Genomic DNA, 19325 nt, shown 5'->3' on the forward strand with positions numbered 1-19325 from the left:
TGACAAATAAATGATCTCACATAACATGAAGAGGGAAGGATGAACTCAGAGAAAAAAAAGAAAAGATTGCCTATTTTGGAATATTGTGTTGGGCAGGTCCTGATTTCAGCCCCAAAGCAAATGATTGTTGGTCATCTCTTAGGACCTGAAATTTTGCAAGAGTTAATATGATTTGTAGGTTTAGAAACAAAATGATCCTTAATATAAATCCAATGCTATATGGCTATAGAAGAGATCCACCTATTATTAGGCCAAGAATTACTTAGAGATGCTGTCAAAATGATCACTTTCAATATCCTTGTGGCCAGTTCTACTAAATGTGCAACAAGAGAGTGACTCAAGCTAGTGAATATTTACAGACCATTCTTCCTAAAAAGAGGAAAGCTGTTTTAGTTCTTGAATAATAGCAAGTATAATATCTCATTCAATAACAAAATGTGGCTCTAACACAGCCAGAAGTCATTACACCAATGAAAGGAAATATTACATTCCATAGTATTCAATTGGTCTGAGGTTTCCCCTATTACAGTTTCACAGAGTGCAGTCCTTAAGCTTTCACTACAGGAATCATTCCTAGGCAGGATGTGCATATTAACGCACATCTTAAGCTCCATCTCAGAACTACTGAATCATTATCTCCAGGATTGGGTTCAGGAAAAGTAAATTTTAAACAAGGTCCCCAGGTGAGTAGAATTGCTGCTAAATGTTTATGTCATCAAGTAACTCAAATGATTAGTAATTCCACAAAAAGGAATCAACCTCATCCCTTTATTGGAGGACTCTCAAAAATGAAGAAGGGGAAGAGAAAGGGAAAAGGAAAAAGGAGGAGAAGGGGGAAGGGGAGAGAAGGCTCCTCTGTTGTTGGACACTTGCGTTGTTTCCACCTGGAGCGAGTATAAATAATGCTGCACTGAACACAGGCATACAATTATTTGTTTGAATTCCTGCTTTCAATTCTTTTGGGTATACACCTAGGAGTGGAAGTGCTGGGTTATATGGTAATTTTATGTTTAAGTTTTTGAGGAACTGCCAAATTGTTTTCCATAGCAGCTGCACCATTTTACACCTCCTCCCAGCAATACACAATGGTTCCAATAGCTTCACATCCTCTTCAACACTTGTATTTTTTTCTTATCTTTTCTTTGAAAATGACCATCATAATCATAACAGGTGTGAAGTGGTGTCTCACTATAGCCATTGCTCATTTTTAATTGGGCTATTTTTCCTTTTATTATTGAGTTGCAAGACTTTTTAAAATGTGTTCTGGATATCCCTTTTGATAAAACATCTACTACATGTTGATAATGCCCAGCATGAGACTGACATATGACAGAATCCCCTATAATGGTTTTCATTTAGATATTGCCCCAAAATTGCATGATGCAAGGGGAATTTACACGTGGATGAATAGCATTTTTACTGAGTTTGCCAAACAGCCAAGGCAGTGTGCATGTTTAGTATTTAGAGCAAACGTAGCTGCAGTTCCCACCATGCCTCTTTGTGCACATGGCACCTCCATGTGTACGAGTTTTTATTTTTTAAGATATGTTACTTTAAGAGCCATTTTCAAACCGCAGAAATTACTTTAAAATTCACAGTAACTTCCAATGGATGGGATTAGAAGCTGCCATTTGGCTATTAATGAAGAGCTTTGAAATGGCAATTTTAGAAAACCACAGGATGGTAGGAAATGATATTTTATTAAATACTGCAAACCCTCCAAGTACAAAATGGGTAGACGAGCAGGGAGAGGGACTGTTACTGTGAGGGGCTAAATGATGCCTTTCCATTTCCTTATCACAGAATGTGTCAGGGCTGTGCTAAGGATTCCCATTCAAATGAAGCAGCCGCGGACAACCCAGATGGAATACAAATAGACGCAGGAGAGTGGAGCAGGGTTAGAGAGGTGTGCAGTTGGCGAGATTGATGTTGATACCCTTCACTTCCAAGTGAAATGCCAATAATGCTTGTATAGCATTTTGTGAGGGCAATGGGAGTATTGATTCCTGAGCAATAATAAAGAATGAAGCTGCTCTCTCAGGTATAAAAATATTGGCAACTGTTACAAAGAATTGACTCATAGGGGCCTGAGTGCTGGCCTATCTTAATACAAATAATTCAGGCTTCAGAAGGATTTCAAGAGCAGCCAGGCATGGTTCGCAGGCACTAGCTCTGCTATTAATTTACCTGCTGCCTTCACTCCCAGTCTATCAGCCAATTGGTCTTAGTAAGGCAGAGGCTAAATGGATTCCTGAGGTCTCATTGAGAGTTGAGAAAAGACAATAAAATTGGAGGAAAAAAAAGGAAAAGAAGAAAAAAAACAAGAAAGACTATAAAATGTTTACAAATACATTTTTAAAGTTGCAGATTCTGTTCGCATTTTTTTCTGAAAATGAAGTAAAGCATGTGGCAGGCACCTAAGAGAAGGAGCACTGTCAATGCTTTTAAACACTTTGCCATTAGAGGTGTGATTTCTGAGTGTTTTTTGCTATGGATTACAATAACTTGTACATATGGAAACCAAAATGGAACACTCGCAAATGTGTGGATCTATTATATTTAATGATATCAAATACTTGGCAGGAAAGCCAACAAATACTCTAAATGTACATAAAGCTGGGAAATTGACCTAAGAAGGAATGCAGTTCCTACTTTCATAGTCACCCATTCCCAAAACAGAATGAACTCTTGGAGGAATAAAAAAAAACTGGTATCGGGAAAACCAGCTAGCCATATGCAGAAAACTGAAACGGACCCCTTCCTTATGCCTTATACAAAAATTAACTCAAGATGGATTAAAGAGTTAAACATAAGACCCAAAACCATAAAAACCCTAGAAGAAAACCTAGGCAATACCATTCAGGACATAGGCATGGCCAAAGACTTCATAACTAAAACACCAAAAGCAATGGCAACAAAAGCCAAAATTGACAAATGGGATCTAATTAAACTAAAGAGCTTCTGCACAGCAAAAGAAACTATCATCAGAGTGAGTAGGCAACCTACAGAATGGGAGAAAATTTTTGCAATCTCTCTGTCAAAGAGCTAATATCCAGAATCTACAAGGAACTTAAACAAATTTACAAGAAAAAAACAACCCCATCAAAAAGTGGGCCAAGCATATGAACAGACACTTCCCAAAAGAAGACATTTATGTGGCCAACAAACATATGAAAAAAAGCTCATCATCACTGGTCATTAAAGAAATGTAAACCAAAACTACAATGAGATACCATCTCACGCCAGTTAGAATGGCAATCATTAAAAAGTCAGAAAACAACAGATGCTAGAGAGGATATGGAGAACTAGGAACATTTTTACACTGTTGGTGGGAGTGTAAATTAGTTCAACCATTGTGGAAGACAGTGTGGTGATTCTTCAAGGACCTAGAACTAGAAATACCATTTGACCCAGCAATCCCATTACTGGGTGTATACCCGAAGGATTATAAATCATACTGCTTTAAAGACACATGCACATGTATGTTTATTGCAGCACTATTCACAATAGCAAAGACTGGAAACCAACCCAAATGCCCATCAATGATAGACTGGATAAAGAAAATGTGGCACATATACACCATGGAATACTATACAGCCATAAAAAAGGATGAGTTCATGTCCTTGGCAGGGACATGGATGAAGCTGGAAACCATCATTCTCAGCAAACTAGCACAGGAACAGAAAACCAAACACCACATGTTCTCACTCATAAGCAAGAGTTGAAGAATGAGAACACATAGACACAGGGAGGGGAACATCACACACTGGGGCCTGTCAGTGAGTGGGGGGCTAGGGGAGAGATAGCATTAGGAGAAATACCTAATGTAGACGACAGGTTGATGGGTGCAGCAAACCACCATGGCTTGTGTATACCTATGTAACAAACCTGCACGTTCTGCACATGTATCCTAGAACTTAAAGTATGTAAAAAAAAATTCAAACCCACAGAAAAAGTAAAAATATATGGCAATTCACTCTTTTGTACAAAATCCACCTAGGAATATAATTTGTTAACATGTTTCTAAAACAATAATCACTGAGTTGTATATTCTTAAATGGTGAATTACATCTCAATTAAAAAAAAAACCTAAGGGGGAAAAAAAAAGAAATCATCACCACGATGACATCTAAATGTCTTCACAACTTTTGCAAAGAGTAAAAAGCACTTTGTGTCACATGAACTTAATACCTGGCCTGGGAATTATCAACCTATTTGAAATAATGGAATCTTTAAACTACAGAACCATGACCAAGGAAAAAAGTCTTAATAAGTGTATATATGTATAATTATTTTACATATGTATAATATATAATAAATATATGTTGTATATTAATATATAACATATAATAATAATAATTCAGACTTCAGAAGGATTTCTTTCTTTTTTTTTTTTTGAGACGGAGTCTCGCTCTGTCGCCCAGGTTGGAGTGCAGTGGTGCAATCTCGGCTCACTGCAAGCTCCACCTCCCAGGTTCACGCCATTCTCCTGCCTCAGCCTCCCCAGTAGCTGGGACTACAGGCACCCGCCACCACGCCCGGCTAATTTTTTGTATTTTTAGTAGAGACGGGATTTCACCGTGTTAGCCAGGATGATCTTGATCTCCTGACCTCGCGATCCACCCGCCTCAGCCTCCCGAAGTGCTGGGATTACAGGCGTGAGCCACCGCGCCCGGCCAGAAGGATTTCAAGAGCAGCCAGGCATGGTTCATAGGCATTAGCTCTGGTATTAATTTACCTGCAGCTTTCACAGGCCTCCCAGTCTATCAGCCAATTGATCTTGGTAAGGCAGGAGCTAAATGGATTCCTGAGGATACATATGCTGGTCACAAAGCAAGATACATACTGATTCAGGTCCAATTATCCCTTAGATAATTGGATGTTTGGAAAGTTAGAAAAAAAAGATGTTGATTCATTCTAATAAAATCTATCCTTTCTAAGATTCTCTTTGGCTTTTCCAAAATTTTCTTATCCATGAATAACTTAAGTTTTTCGTTTGTTTGTTTGTTTGTTTTTGTTCTGTTTTCTTTGGTACTCCTAAGGAAACATTTGCAACTATTGTTAAAAAAGGAAGGAGAATTAAGAGTCTGGATTGAGAAAATAATAGCTTGATACAAACTCAACATCAATAATCTTAAAGAAGCATTGGTAGCCTAAGTCAGCTTGTGACATTACACACACTAGCGTAATTCAGGTTCTGTACAAGCATAGATTTTTCCTCAACACAATTAAAAAAGTCCTGGCCAAGATAGTTTTTTTTTTTTTTAATGCTCAGTATTGTCAAAGGAACAATTATTCTCATATGCTGCTGGCAAAAATGAGTGACCTTCCCATGGGCAACACCTCAATATATTTCAGAGCTTTAATATGTTGCTTAATTCAGACCTGAAATTATATATGTAAACATGATCTTCACAATAATTTAGCTACAGGATTTTCCACAGCTGTGCTGTTTATATTAAAATATTGAAGAAAAATATCCAAATATCCAACATCAGAGAACTAAGTGATTTTAAATGAAATAGGATTCACTTCTTTAAAAAAAAAAAAAAAAAGAGGAAAATCTGTGATTGACACTGCAGGTTGCCTCATGTCAATATCATTCCGCCCCCAGCCTCTTCCTTTGGAATAGGTTCCTGATTTTGTTAATCTAGCTACCCCTCCCCCTCCTCATGTAACTCAAGAAAGGTGACCCTCTGTCCAGTCCCCAGAGAGATCACACTCACTATAAGCTAACCAGAGTCATATCTTAACCTTTATCAGTGATGAGAGAAAACAGAGTTATTTACTGCTAGGCCCATTTGACTTGAAACTTTCTGCTACTTACAGTTCAATGCATCCAAAATAATAGATTATTTTAATATATTATTTTAAATAGCAAAAATACAAAACAGAATATAGCCTCTGGCTTCAGTTTTGTTAACCAATATTACATAAATGTGTTCAAAATTATTGTTTGTCTCACAAAGGGTAATATTATTCATAAAATTTTGTCTGTGTGTTCTAAATGTATTATTGTGAACATGTATTGTAATTGAAGTAAGAAGATTTAAAACAGCATTTTAAAAAATCCCTACCAATATTAGTTAACATAAATAATTTACTGGTTATATTTGCTTATCTGGTTCCATAGCAACTGAGAACCATGAATTCCTAGTTATATTTTAAGGAAGAGGATAACAAGATTCAAAGATTCTAATTTTGCTTCCGTATCTGCAGGTATCATTTAGAATTAGGTCTCCCACTGAATTATTAGTCTGCACTGCAGCAGGTACTAGATGAGAAGATAAATATTGTCTAAAATTAAAAACATTTTCCTGTTGCTATTTTGATGTAATAATGTAGCTTTATTATTTCATTAATTTATTTAAAGAACATTATTGAACATCTGTTACGTTCTAAGCAACATGCCAGCCAGGCAGAGAGAGATGACAAAGATGAATAAAAAGTGGCTACTGTCCTGCAGGAAGTCATATTCTAAAAGACAAAATATGCATGTAAAAGTTTATATTATAAGATACTACTGAAATAAAGGTATGCAAAGAGTAAATGGTAACATAAATAAGAAAGTGATGAGTTTCCATTATGTGACAGGGAAGATATACAGAGGCAATGGCACTTGATTTGGACCTTAAATAAATAGTAGAAACTACCTATGGACTGCAGACAGTAATTCTGGCAGAGGAAAAACAAAGAGGTGTGATTATAAATGGGGTATCCTGGGGAAATTCAATAGATTGGTTTGGCTGCAAGATAAGTAGTATAGTGAACAATAGGAAGGGAAGAAGTTGGAAAAATAAAATGTATATTCACTTCAATCTTTAGGCAATGGGCAGCTGCCAACGCTTTTGAAGTAAGTTGATCACATGATCAAATCTCTGTCTTAAATAACATTGGAAGACAATGTGAGGGAAAATGTGGAGATAGAGAAACCACTTAGAAAGGTACTGCAATAGTCCGGTAAGAAATAATGAGGGTGTAAACGGGCACAGTGACAATGAGGTTAGAGTTGATTGGAGAAGTAAGGGAGACATTTAAAGGTAGAACTGATGTCACATTGTGGCAGCTCTGCTGTAGAAGGATACAGGGCAAGAACTAATGACTCCATGTAGATAATTCCAGAACTAGGCAGATTGTAAATATCTTAAATCGAATAGCAAAAACAGAAAGTGGAATTGGTGTGGAGAAAAAAATGTACTGAGCCAGATTTTCCAAAGTGTGACTGAAATTCCTGAATTCCTGAGGGAGAGGCAGGTAAAGATGGTTAACAAGAATCTGGCAATATCTTTATCCCTTTAGTTTCTATCTCTAACAAATAAAGTTATATCTACAAATTACATCCAATCTATAAATATTATTTAAGGGGAGAGTTGCAAAAAATCTTCCCTAACCATTAGCCTAAAGCAGCAGCAAAGAAGCTTGCCCTTTATTTTAGGAATTGAATGAGGAAAAAAATCATGAGGGATTAATCAAACCTAAAGTCTATTTTTTTTAGCTTGGAAATGGAGTTTGAATTTACAATACTCATTTGTTCTATAAAACACAAGCTGTAACATTCACATTACACTATGTCCAGAGCTTTTGGAATGCCTGTAGTCCTAACAAAAGTATGACCTAGCATTCTCTGGAGAAACCCTTTCACATCTCAGAGCTCACAGGATTCCATCAGACTTGTTACCCAATCTGCAGAATAGTTACCAATAAAAAATTACAGACTGTCATGTAAGCACCATGAAGGGAACATCAACTGATTCATAAAACAGAAAACTAAATACCCTTACCTACCTAAAATAAACTAATAATAGGAAAGCAATTGTAAAGACATATAGGTAGACAAAGAGATAAATGGAAAAAAAATCAGGAAAAATATAAGAAAGGAATAAATAGACGAGAAAGAAGCTTCATGAAAACATTATCATTGAAATAAAAACTTCCATGGGTATGTCAGAATAAACTAACATAAGAGAACAGAATAATTGGACATTATCAAAACAAAAACCTTTTGTGCTTTAAAGGACACCATCAAGAAATTTAAAAGGCAACCCATAAAATCGGGAAAACTTTTGCAAATCATCATAGAAGGCTTAAATCTAGAATAAATAAGAAATCCTACAAGTCAATAATAAAAAAATCAAGTAAAAATAGGCAAAGAATCTGAAAACACTTTTCTCCAAAGAAGATAGACAAATGGTCAATAAGTACATGAAAAAATATACAATATCATGAGTTAGCAAGCAAATGCAAATCAAAACCACAATGGTATACCACTTTATACCCATTGAGATGGCTAAACTAATAAAGACAATAGCAAGTATTACTGAGAATTTGAAAAAGATGGAGCTCTTGTACATTGCTGGTAAGATTCAAAAATGGTAGTCACTTCAGAAACCAGTTGGACAAGTCCCTCAGAATGTTACATAGTAACCCAGTAATTCTACTTTGAAACCACTTGGACAATTTCCTCAAAATGTTACATAGTGACCACATGACCCAGTAATTCTACTGCTGGGTATATATACCCAAAAGAAATGAAAATATACACCCGAACAAAAACTTGTACATGAATGTTCACAGCAGCAGTATTCATAATAGCCAAAAAGTGGAAACAACCCAAATGTTCACTCATTGATAAAAGGATGCATAAAATTTGGAGTTCATACTTGAAATATTATTCAGTAATAAAACAAAATGGTCAGCACTTTAGGAGGCCAAAGTGGGTGGATCACGAGATCAGGAGATAGAGAACATCCTGGCGAATACAGTGAAACCCCGTCTCTACTAAAAACACAAAAAAATTAGCCGGGTGTGGTGGCAGGCACCTGTAATCCCAGCTACTCGGGAGGCTGAGACAGGAGAATGGCGAGAACCCAGGAGGCGGAGCTTGCAGTGAGCCGAGATCGCGCCACTGCACTCCAGCCTGGGTGACAGAGCGAGACTCCATCTCAAAAAAAATAAATAAATAAAAATAAATAAAACAAAACGGAATACTGATACATGCTACAACACAGATGAGTCTTGCAAACACTATGCTAAGAAGCCAGTCACAACCACATATTGTATAATTCTAAGAAATTTCCAAAATCGGTACAGAGAGAGAAAAAATAGATTGGTAGCTACCTAGGGCTGGGGAGATTGGGAGTTAATGGGGAGTGACTGCTCATGGTTATGGGGTTTCCTTGGGCGGTGATGAAATTTTTCTAAAATTGATTGTGGTGATATTTGCTCAACTCTGTGATTATGCCAAAAACCATTGAACTGTACACTTTAAATGGTGAACTGTATGAAGTGTGAATTATATCTAAAAAAGTTATTATTAAAAAGCTAACCTCCGTCCACACAAAAACCTGTATGCAGATGTTTATAGCAGTTTTATTCATAATTGCCAAAACTTGGAAGCAACCAAGATTTGCTTTAATAAGTGAATGGATAAACTGTGCTACATTCAAAAATGAAATATTATTCAGTACTAAAAAAAATGAGCAATAAAGCCATAAAAAGACATAGAGACACCTTAAATGCATATTGCTTAGTGCAAGTAGCCAATCTGAAAAGATTACATACCGTATAATACCAGCTATGTGACATTCTGGAAAAGGCAAAACTATAGATACAGTAAAAAGGCCAGTGGTTGCCCGAGATTAGTGGTGAGAAAGGGATGAATAGGCAGAGCACAGAGAAATTTATGCTAGTGGCACTATTTTGTATGATACTATAATGGAGGATACATGTCACTATACATTTGTCCAAACCCACCAAATGTACAACACCAAGAGTAAACCCGCATATAAATAATGAGCTTCGGGTAATAATGATGTGTCAATATAGGCTCATCAGTTGTAACAAATGTACCACTCTGGTGTCATATGTTGACAGTGGAAGAGGTTGTGCATGTGTGGAGGTGGGAGGCATGTGGGAAATTCCAGTACCTTCTGCTCAATTTTGCTGTCAACCTAAAACTACTATAAAAAATAAAATCTGTTAAAAAACCTAACCCCTCACAAAATTAGCAAGAGAAATAAGTGTATCATGTTAGAAACGGTGCATGATGACATACACAAAAGAGACAATACAGGACAGTGAGTAATAGCACATGCTTTGGGCTATTGTCTGGATAAAATCCGAGCTCTGCCACCAGCCAGTTGGGTAACCTTGGGCAAGTTACACAACCACTCTGAGCTTCAGCTTTCTCATATGCAAAAAGGAGATAATACCTGTACCTACTGCACAGATTTATTGCTTTAGGCAAAATACATGCAATACTTTGAACAGTGAATGTGACATAATAAGCATTCAAATAATGTTTTTCATTATTATTGTTAAAATCAAAACCAAAATGCCAGAAGCAATATAACAATAATTTTTAATTGAGCTAAATTACAAAAATTTCTAGCAAAATATATGTTATCAAAGATGACTCAAGAACTGAAAAACAGGGGCAGAGTAAATTCATTAAAGAAATTGAGGCCGGGTACGGTGGCTCATGCCTGTAATCCCAGTACTTTGGCAGGCCGAGGTGGGCAGATCACCTGAGGTCAGGAGTTCAAGACCAGCCTAGCCAACATGGTGAAACCCCGTCTCTACTAAACATAGAAAAATAAGTTGGGCGCGGTGGCAGGCGCCTGTAATCCCAGCTACTCAGGAGTCTGAGGCAGGAGAATTGCTTGAACCCAGGAGGCAGAGGTTGCAGTGAGCCGAGATCACGCCATTCCAGCCTGGGTGACAGAGTGAGGCTCTGTCACAAAAAAAAAAAAGAAAGAAGGAAAGAAATTGAATAAGGTAGAATAAAACTGTACCAACAAAAGAACAGTTTTTTTTTCACAAAATTTTTAGTTTGCTTGTTTTCTAATTTGTTTTTTGCTGTTACAAATAGTGCCTCAGATAATATCTTCATGCACACATCATCTTGTATGTTGCCACTGTTGTGTTGCAATATGTTCCTAAAAGTAGACTTGTGAGTCAAAGAGTAAAACATACTGAATTTTGCAAAATAATGTCAAATTTCCTTCCACAAGGATGGTGCTATTTTACATTCTCTTTGGCAAAGTCTGAGACTATGTTTCCCCACAGCATCTCCTATTAAGGAAAGTTATCAAACTTCTGGATTTTTTTTCCATTATGATACATGAGTCTTACTGTAGTTTTAATTTGTATTTTTCCCTTATTGTGAGTGTGGTGGAACATTTCTTAAGGTTTCTAAGGACCATCTGAATTTCTTTTACTGGGAAGTTTGTATCACTTGTTCATTTTTCAACTAGTTTGTTAGTCATGTTCTTTTCAGTTTTAAGAAGACTTTTCAGTTAGGAATATTAACTCACTGTCTGCAATGTAAGTTGAAGAACTGCCCTTTTTTGTCATCTGACTGTTTTTGCATTCCCCATGGTGGCTGTTTGGTTTTGCCATGCAAGAGTTATTTCTCCATTTGCCAAATGTACCAGTGCTTTTTCTTTTGCATTTGGATTTTGAGTCATAACTAAAAAAGATGTTTGTCCCATCAAAGGTTATAAAAGAATCCATTCATGTTTTCATCTGGTTCTTATAACACTTGGTTTTTATTTTTAAATATTTAACATTTAAGAATTTTCTTAGTGTGGGGAATGATGCTAATTTGTGTTTTTCTACCTAATTATCATGTTATCCCACAACAACTACTAATTAAAAAGTCAGGCCAGGCGCGGTGGCTCACACTTGCAATTCCAGCATTTTGGGAGGCCAAGGAGGGCGGATCACCTGAGGTCAGGAGTTCAAGACCAGCCCGACCAACATGGTGAAACCCTGTTTCTACTAAAAATACAAAAATTAGCCAGGCGTGGTGGCAGGCACCTGTAACCCCAGCTGCTCGGGAGGCTGAGACAGGAGAATTACTTGAGCCTGGGAGGCCAAGGTTGCAGTGTGTTGAGATCATGCCACTACACTCCAGCCTGGGCAACAGAGCAAGACTCTATCTCAAAAAAACAAACAAAAAAAAGTCATACGTTTTCCCTTTTCCCACTTATTTAAGATGCTGCTTTTTGTTGTTGTAAATTTTCATAGATGGAATTTTGTCTGTTTCTAGATTTTCTATTAGGTTCCATGGACCTGACTGCTTCATCGCATGGCAATACCATCCTGATTTAGTTATTGAGTTTTAAAATGTGTTTTTATATTTAATGAGTGACTCCTCCATTACTCTTTATTTTTAAGGCTTTTCTATTTACTCTTGTTTGTTTGTTCTTCCAAATAAACTTTATCATACATTTATCTAGCTCTAGAAAAAAAGCTCTGAAAGTAACATCTTGAGAATAGCTATGGGGCAGAATCCCCTGGAGGAAGACCCCACTCACAGCTAGTGCTATATCAGACAGCTGCCTGTCCTGACAAGAATCGATGCGGACTCTGGCCTGGAATTTGCATGCTCAGTGGTAGATGCAAAAGCTCAAAACACTGCAAAAGAACAGGAGCAAAAATATTGTATCAGTTTAGACCTTGGAGTTATATTTTTTCATATAAAAGAACACATTTTTATCATATAACACATAGGTTCTAATAATGGGAGAAGCAACATCATATTAAATAGATCCTGTTGCTTATGATCCTCAGAGCAGTGGTCTGATAGAAAATTTTAACAAGCAAATGGAACATTTTTATCAACACAAGAGTGATAAAGGCTGAAAGGTTACCTTACATGTCTTCAAAGAGTGTCCGCTCACACTCAACATGAGTAGGGCTAGGCTGGGCCTCCACTGGATACACTCCTCCACGTTTGTCTGGGGTCTCAGGAAGAGTGGGTGGAAGAGGATACTGTTTTGCTATACAATTCTTTGCACTTCTGTTCAACTTTCTTTTTTCCTACCTGATGCAGTAGTTCTGGGAAGACCGCTACAAATCAGGTGCCAGAAACAGGAATGATCCTTTAGCAAGAAACTGAGACTATATATTTAAACCATTTTGCCAGAAATCCTAAGGGTCTGATGGGATGGATTGTGCCTTCATCCCATCTGAAAAAATTGGGGTCATCAGTGACTACAGCTATATTGTTTAGTGGCTGAGTTATCTCACTAGTTCTGTATCTGGGTACCCAGGCCTATATGAACAGGAAGGGACTGAAGGCAAAGCAGTGGTTAGGCTCATACTGTTGCTGGTAATCTGGGCCAGCACCATATCAAAGCTGACATCCCTTCCACAGGTGGAATGGGTTGCGTTAAAATCTGTGAATAGTTGAGAGACAGAGAAACAATAAAGGTAAAAAAAAATGAAAAAAAATGACTTATGCAATAAGGAAAATACGATATTACATGATTGCCTTGAGAGAGGCTCAGAGGAAGAGAATAATATTGTCTTTTAGCACAATTAGACCAAATACTGGAAAGAGTAAAGCCGCATGTTTGCCAAGACCACCAACTCCTTTGCAACCTGACAATGCAGAATGGAAACCTGCAAACCTGAGTGGCATCACAGTGGATTCCATTCTGGTCAGATGTGATGGATGAGCCGGAACGGTGGTTAATAACTGAAAGGAACTCTAGTCATATGCCAGTATCTTTTGATTCTTATTTTTCAGGTTACATCTATTATGTGAGATATCATTTGGGAAGAAATTTCTAGGAATTATTCTCTGCTGAGCCATCAAATCATGCAGTATGCAACTCTTGGCAGACAGATGACCATGTAAATGTAAACCTTGGTGACCACATGCTTTAAAAGGTTCCGGTGCATAACATATAAAACATAGCAGTTGCATGCTGTAGTGTACTTTATATGAATACACTTCACACTTGATGTCGGTTTTCCTCTGGACTTCTCCTATGTGCCTTTTCACTCTACTGACTTTGCTCTGTGTCCTTTCACTATAGTTTATAGTAATAAACTATAACTGTTAATATAATGACGTTGGAGTCCTGTCAGTGCTTCCAGCAAATCACCAAATCCGGGGGAGGTCTTGGCAACCCCTGACCCAAATACTTCCTCGAATTCTCCAGTATCTTGCATATAGTAGTCACTTATTTAAAGTTCTATAGATGAATGCATCACCTAGACATAACACTACGCACATACATGTCTTCCAACACTAAAGTATATTTTGGGTGACATTCAGCAAAAGGGTGTTTTAAGTTGGTCACCAGAACAAATTGCCACAATCCAATTGACTTTTCCTATAACTAGAAACAAACAAACAAACAGATTATTTGTGTTTTCTTCCTCAGAATACATCACAAGAAAATTGGAAAACAGATATTTAAAATAAGCTAATAAAAAAGAAAGAAGAGAGAAAGTCCTTTCTAACAATAATGTTGTGAGGTTAAGAGAGAAGCCCTGTGAAAAAGCAAATAGCAAATAAAAGCAACTGTAAGACTCAAAGACAAACGAGAAGAAACCTCTAGCCCTAAACTTAAGTGTAAATAAAATACATATCCTTTGAAATAGAAAGAATAAACGGGGAAAGAAAAATGTCAATTCCTAAAAAGAAAAAAGAAAGAAATCAATAGGCTAGATGACAAAGGTAGACTAGAAGAGAAAGGTAAGATGTAAATGTGAGGATAGAATAGAGAACACCATCAGCACTGAAGATAAGTCATATGCATAAATGTGGGAATGACATTTGTCTGTTCAGACATATCCACTGCATTTAAATACTATCTCCAGGACTATGTTTATAGTCATTCACCTTTATTAGGGAATCCAGTCCAGTAATCATTAGCATGGTTGAAATAGCATGAAAATAGTAATTGTCTGATTTACTTAGGTACCATATCTTAGTTCTTTGGAGTATTTTAATAAAATTTGTTTTTTTATTCTCAAGTTTTTATAAGACAAATAGGGTATTACTACTTCTCATCCAGGGTCACCCTTACAAACAAACCCAGAATAATGTTTGACCAAATGTCTGGGCACCTTGTGGCCCAATCAAGTTGACACACCAAATTAACCATCACAGTCAGAAGGAGTTGATGAATAGGAACCCTCTCATGTGATACAGGGTTTAAAACTCTGGCCAAAATGACATGAGCAGATGATAACATGCTGCTTTTAATAGCATGGCAAAAGCAGTAGCCTGCACTAAGTGAAATGGAAATGCCAAAGCTGCCATGGCAGATGATGAAAGAAGAGAAGTGGGCTTGCGAGAATGGAAACAATACTTCAGGCCAGAAAACCCACCTGATCACCATGTTTCATGGGCAGACCCAGAGGAGGCTCCACTTACAAAAGCAATAAGAAATGTAGGCCGGGCACGGTGGTTCACACCTGTAATCCCAGCATTTTGGGAGGCTGAGGTGGGCAGATCACCTGAGGTTGGGAGTTCTAGACCAGCCTGACCAACGTGGAGAAATCCTATCTCTACTAAAAGTACACAATTAGCCAGGTGAGGTGGCATATGCCTGTAATCCTAGCTACTCGGGAGGCTGAGGCAGGAGAATTGCTTGAACCCAGGAGGTGGAGGTTGCGGTGAGCCGAGATCGCGCCATTGCACTCCAGCCTAGGCAACAAGAGTGAGACTCTGTCTCAAAAAAAAAAAAGCAGAATGTGCAGATGAGAGGGGTACTAGTGGCACTGAAAAGCTTATTGGTAGCTCTGCTTTATAGGCCAAGGCTGCTGCTGTTACAGAACTTGGCTTTCTGATTAGCAATAGCGGATTATAGGATTGCCAAAGTAATAGAGGCCAGGTAGCAGCACTCAATTGTCAGAAGCAAGGCAGCATGTTTATTGTAGTGAGCAGCAAGCTTGGATGCCCACAAGTGGGGTCTAATCTAAGGACGGGTATAGTATGAGTAATAAAGCATGACATTCCTAAAGGCAAGATCAATGGGCAACAAACTGAAGTGTTAGTCAATCTGCACAATCATAAGAAATCTAGTGAGGCAGGAGGATCCCTTGAGCTTGGGAGGTTGAGGCTGCAGTGAGCTGTGATCATGCCACTACATTCCAACCTGGGTGACAGAGTGAGACCCTGTCTCAAAATAAAAAAGAAAAAAAGAAAAGAAAGAAATCTAGGATGATTAGGAAGCTGACCACAAGACAGCTTCAAGTGACTGTGTGTTCAGTGTTCAGACAGCCCATCACACTCAGAATTCTATCAGACTCACAAAGACACAAGGTCAGGCGAGCCCAACAGCAATTCATTATAAGATGGAATTGGTATATCCAGAGTTGGGCATGAGTAGGGCAAATGGCAAAAGTAAGCTGCACAAACACATGGCCAGTTCTCTTGTCATCCATCATAACTGAGACTCTGCACCTCTTGTCCTGGGGCTTCCTTAAAAATCAGTTGAAGGAGTAGAAAGTCTAAGCTTGGGACATGGATTAGTTGGGTCAGCATGTGGATCCAAACTGAAAACAACAACTGCATTTTAGCCTCATTCAGAGATGATGCTGAAGTCAGTCGTGAGGGGGAATCCTAATGTGCAGAGCTTTGGGCAGTGCAACCAGTCATTGAATTTGTGGGAAAAGAGAAATGGCCTGGGGATATTATAAAAATAAACACAAGGGCAATGATGAATGGCGTGGCTGGTTGATTAGGAGCCTGGAAGGAGAAAAAGCTAAAGATAGAGTACATGGAGATCTGGGAAGAGGTACATGCATGGATCTGTAAATGAAGAAATGATATGTGAAGAACTTTGTATCACATGGTCCTGAATAGGCATTAAATAACTAGTTAGACTGAATGCTTGGCTAGTTGACTTCAGACAGCTTTTGCCATTTTCCACCCTAGTGCTGTTAGTTCAACAAATCTGATGGAGTTACTGCCACTCCTGAAAGCCCAACCTGCCAGTAACAAAGATAAAAAGTGAGCTCCTTAAAGAGTCCAATCAGCTCGGTGGCAGTCAATTAAATTCATTGGATGCCTTTAACCCTAGAAAATGAAGTGATTCATTTTTAACTAGAACTAACACAAACTTGACATGAGTTTGCTTTTACTCCCTGTAGTACCTCAGTCAACACCACCATAATGGACTTGCAGCATGTTTGATCCATTAGCTCAGGATACTGAATAATATCATGTGGGATCAGGGGACCTATTTTACAGAAAAGAGGGTGTGCTAGCGCACATGAGATCATATAATTCATCAAGTTTATCACACACTTCACTACCTGGAAGCTTATCCTATAACAGCCTGTTGAGGGCTTGGCTTAAGTGCTGGTTTGGAGATGATACCCTGCAAAGGTGAGGCTCCATCATTTAAATCAACCCTGGCAGGATTGGCATTTTGAGCTGGGTAAGTCTTTGTTGTGCTGTCCTTTGTGTTGTGAAATGTTTAGCAACATCCCTGCCTCTATCCACTAGATGCGCATAGCAAACCTCCTCCCCAACTTGTGGCACACAAAATGTATCCACACATTGCAATATATCCCTTAAGAAGACAAAAACACTGTCAGCTAAGAACCACTGCTCTAAATCAACAATTGTAGCATGACCCTAATAGCAAAATACGACTACTCTCAGTGACCAACTCAGGGAATTTGTGCATCCTGTGCCTGCGTCTCTGAGATCTGTGTGTTTAATAGTTTTGGCTGCCAGAGAAGGAATATATATCCACAAGGGAGCAGAGTAAAAATCCCATTCAATTTTAAGCTATGGCTGTCATCTTGTCACCCCCCAGGTGCCAAAAGAAAAGAAGACAAATAAAGGAATCACCATCATTTTGACAGGAATTGACTTTGATGGTCAGGAGCGGGTAGGGCCTCTGTTACATAATAGGGACAGGGAAGCATTTGTTTTGAAATAAGGTGACTACTTGTGTGTTTGTTTCCTGGTATTCCATTACCCAATTTTAATGGTAAATGGGACTCAGACCCATGAAAAAAGAGGAGTTGAGTCAATTTCCTCTTCCCCAGGTAAGCCACCTAGACTGCAGAGGTCCTGATGATTCTAGACTAGATAGTAGGAAAAGAAAATGATAAATATCAGTGACAATGAAAAGGACTGTAATTTGTCACATTAACTCCCCTCTTGTTACTTCAAGAAAGAGGTCCACCAGAATCTTCCAGGAGCATTACAGAAATTTTAGCAAAAAAAAAAAAAAAAAAAAAAATTGATCCAAGCAGTACAAGCTATGGACTGCAGTGGGTATTGTGGAGTCCTCTTCATTGTGGCATTCAAGCATTCCTTTCTCAGCTGCTGAAAGTGGTGGCAGCAGACAGCCTTTAGCTGAGTCCCTCTTCAGGGATTGCCTGCAGCTGATGACAGCTGCCCATCCCAAGACCTTTCCCACATCCAATATCTAACAGATGTGGTTTCCCACGTAACCCAAACTGCATAGATTCATATAGTTAATATTTATGTTATTGTTCATATAGTTGACAACGAGACTTGATCTAGTCGCTGTCCCTTAACACTTCACGATGTTTAAGCTCTTTGTCTTTGTTCGGCATCCTCCCTTACAATCCTTGAACATCTAACCTAAAACCCTTTCTTCCTCGTAACCTCTTGCTGTGGACTGAATTGTGCCCTCTAAAATTTGTACATTGAAACCCTAACTCCCAATGCAATGATATTTGGAGATAGGGATTTTGGGAGATAATTAGGTTTAAATGAAGTCCTGAGGTCAGGACCCTCATGATGGCACCAGTAACCTTATAAGGAGAGAAAGAAACACTGCCAGAGGTTTCTCTGCCTAGGAGGACACAGCAAAAAGGCGGGTTCCTGTAAGCCATGAAAAGAGACCTCCCCAGAACCTGACCATGCTGATGGCCTTGATCTTGGACTTCCAGCCTCCAGAACTATAAGAAAATAAATGTCTGTTATTTAAGCCACTGGTCTGTGGTATTTTGTATGGCTGCCTGAACTGACAAATGTACCTACGAATAACAACAATATTAATAGGTTTGGAAGGATTTGTTTGTTAAATGCTACAGGCCCATGTTGGATGCTCCATTTGTTAAATGCTCCAGGCCTGTGGTGTTTGGGAACAAATATTATTTTCTAATTCTATCAATTTTTTCCATGATTATTGTCCTGTTTAGGTTTCCCCTTTTCACAATTTGGCAATTTCTATCTTCCCAGGAAATTATCCATTCCAGGATCCCAAATGTATTTTAATAGAGTTACATAATTTTTTAAAACTTTCTTTTTGATTTACTATTTTCTGTTTTCTGTGGTTTCTTTATTAAGCTAGCAAATGAATTCTCTAGTTTATTGGCTTTTTCCCTTAAAGAATCTTTTCATGGATCAACTTTTTTATACTAAATTTTTCCTCACTTTTTAAAATTATTTTCTGCTTCTAGCTTATGTCCTTCCTTCTGTTTCATTTGGCTTAATTTGTTGTTCTTTTTCTAATTTCTCATGTAGAATATATAGAATGTAATTTACTTATTTTATCATTCTTTCTTGTTTAGCAAGATGAATATTAAAA

This window comes from Pan paniscus, chromosome 11 (genome assembly GCF_029289425.2).
Source record: "Pan paniscus chromosome 11, NHGRI_mPanPan1-v2.0_pri, whole genome shotgun sequence".
NCBI classification, from domain to species: domain Eukaryota; kingdom Metazoa; phylum Chordata; class Mammalia; order Primates; family Hominidae; genus Pan; species Pan paniscus.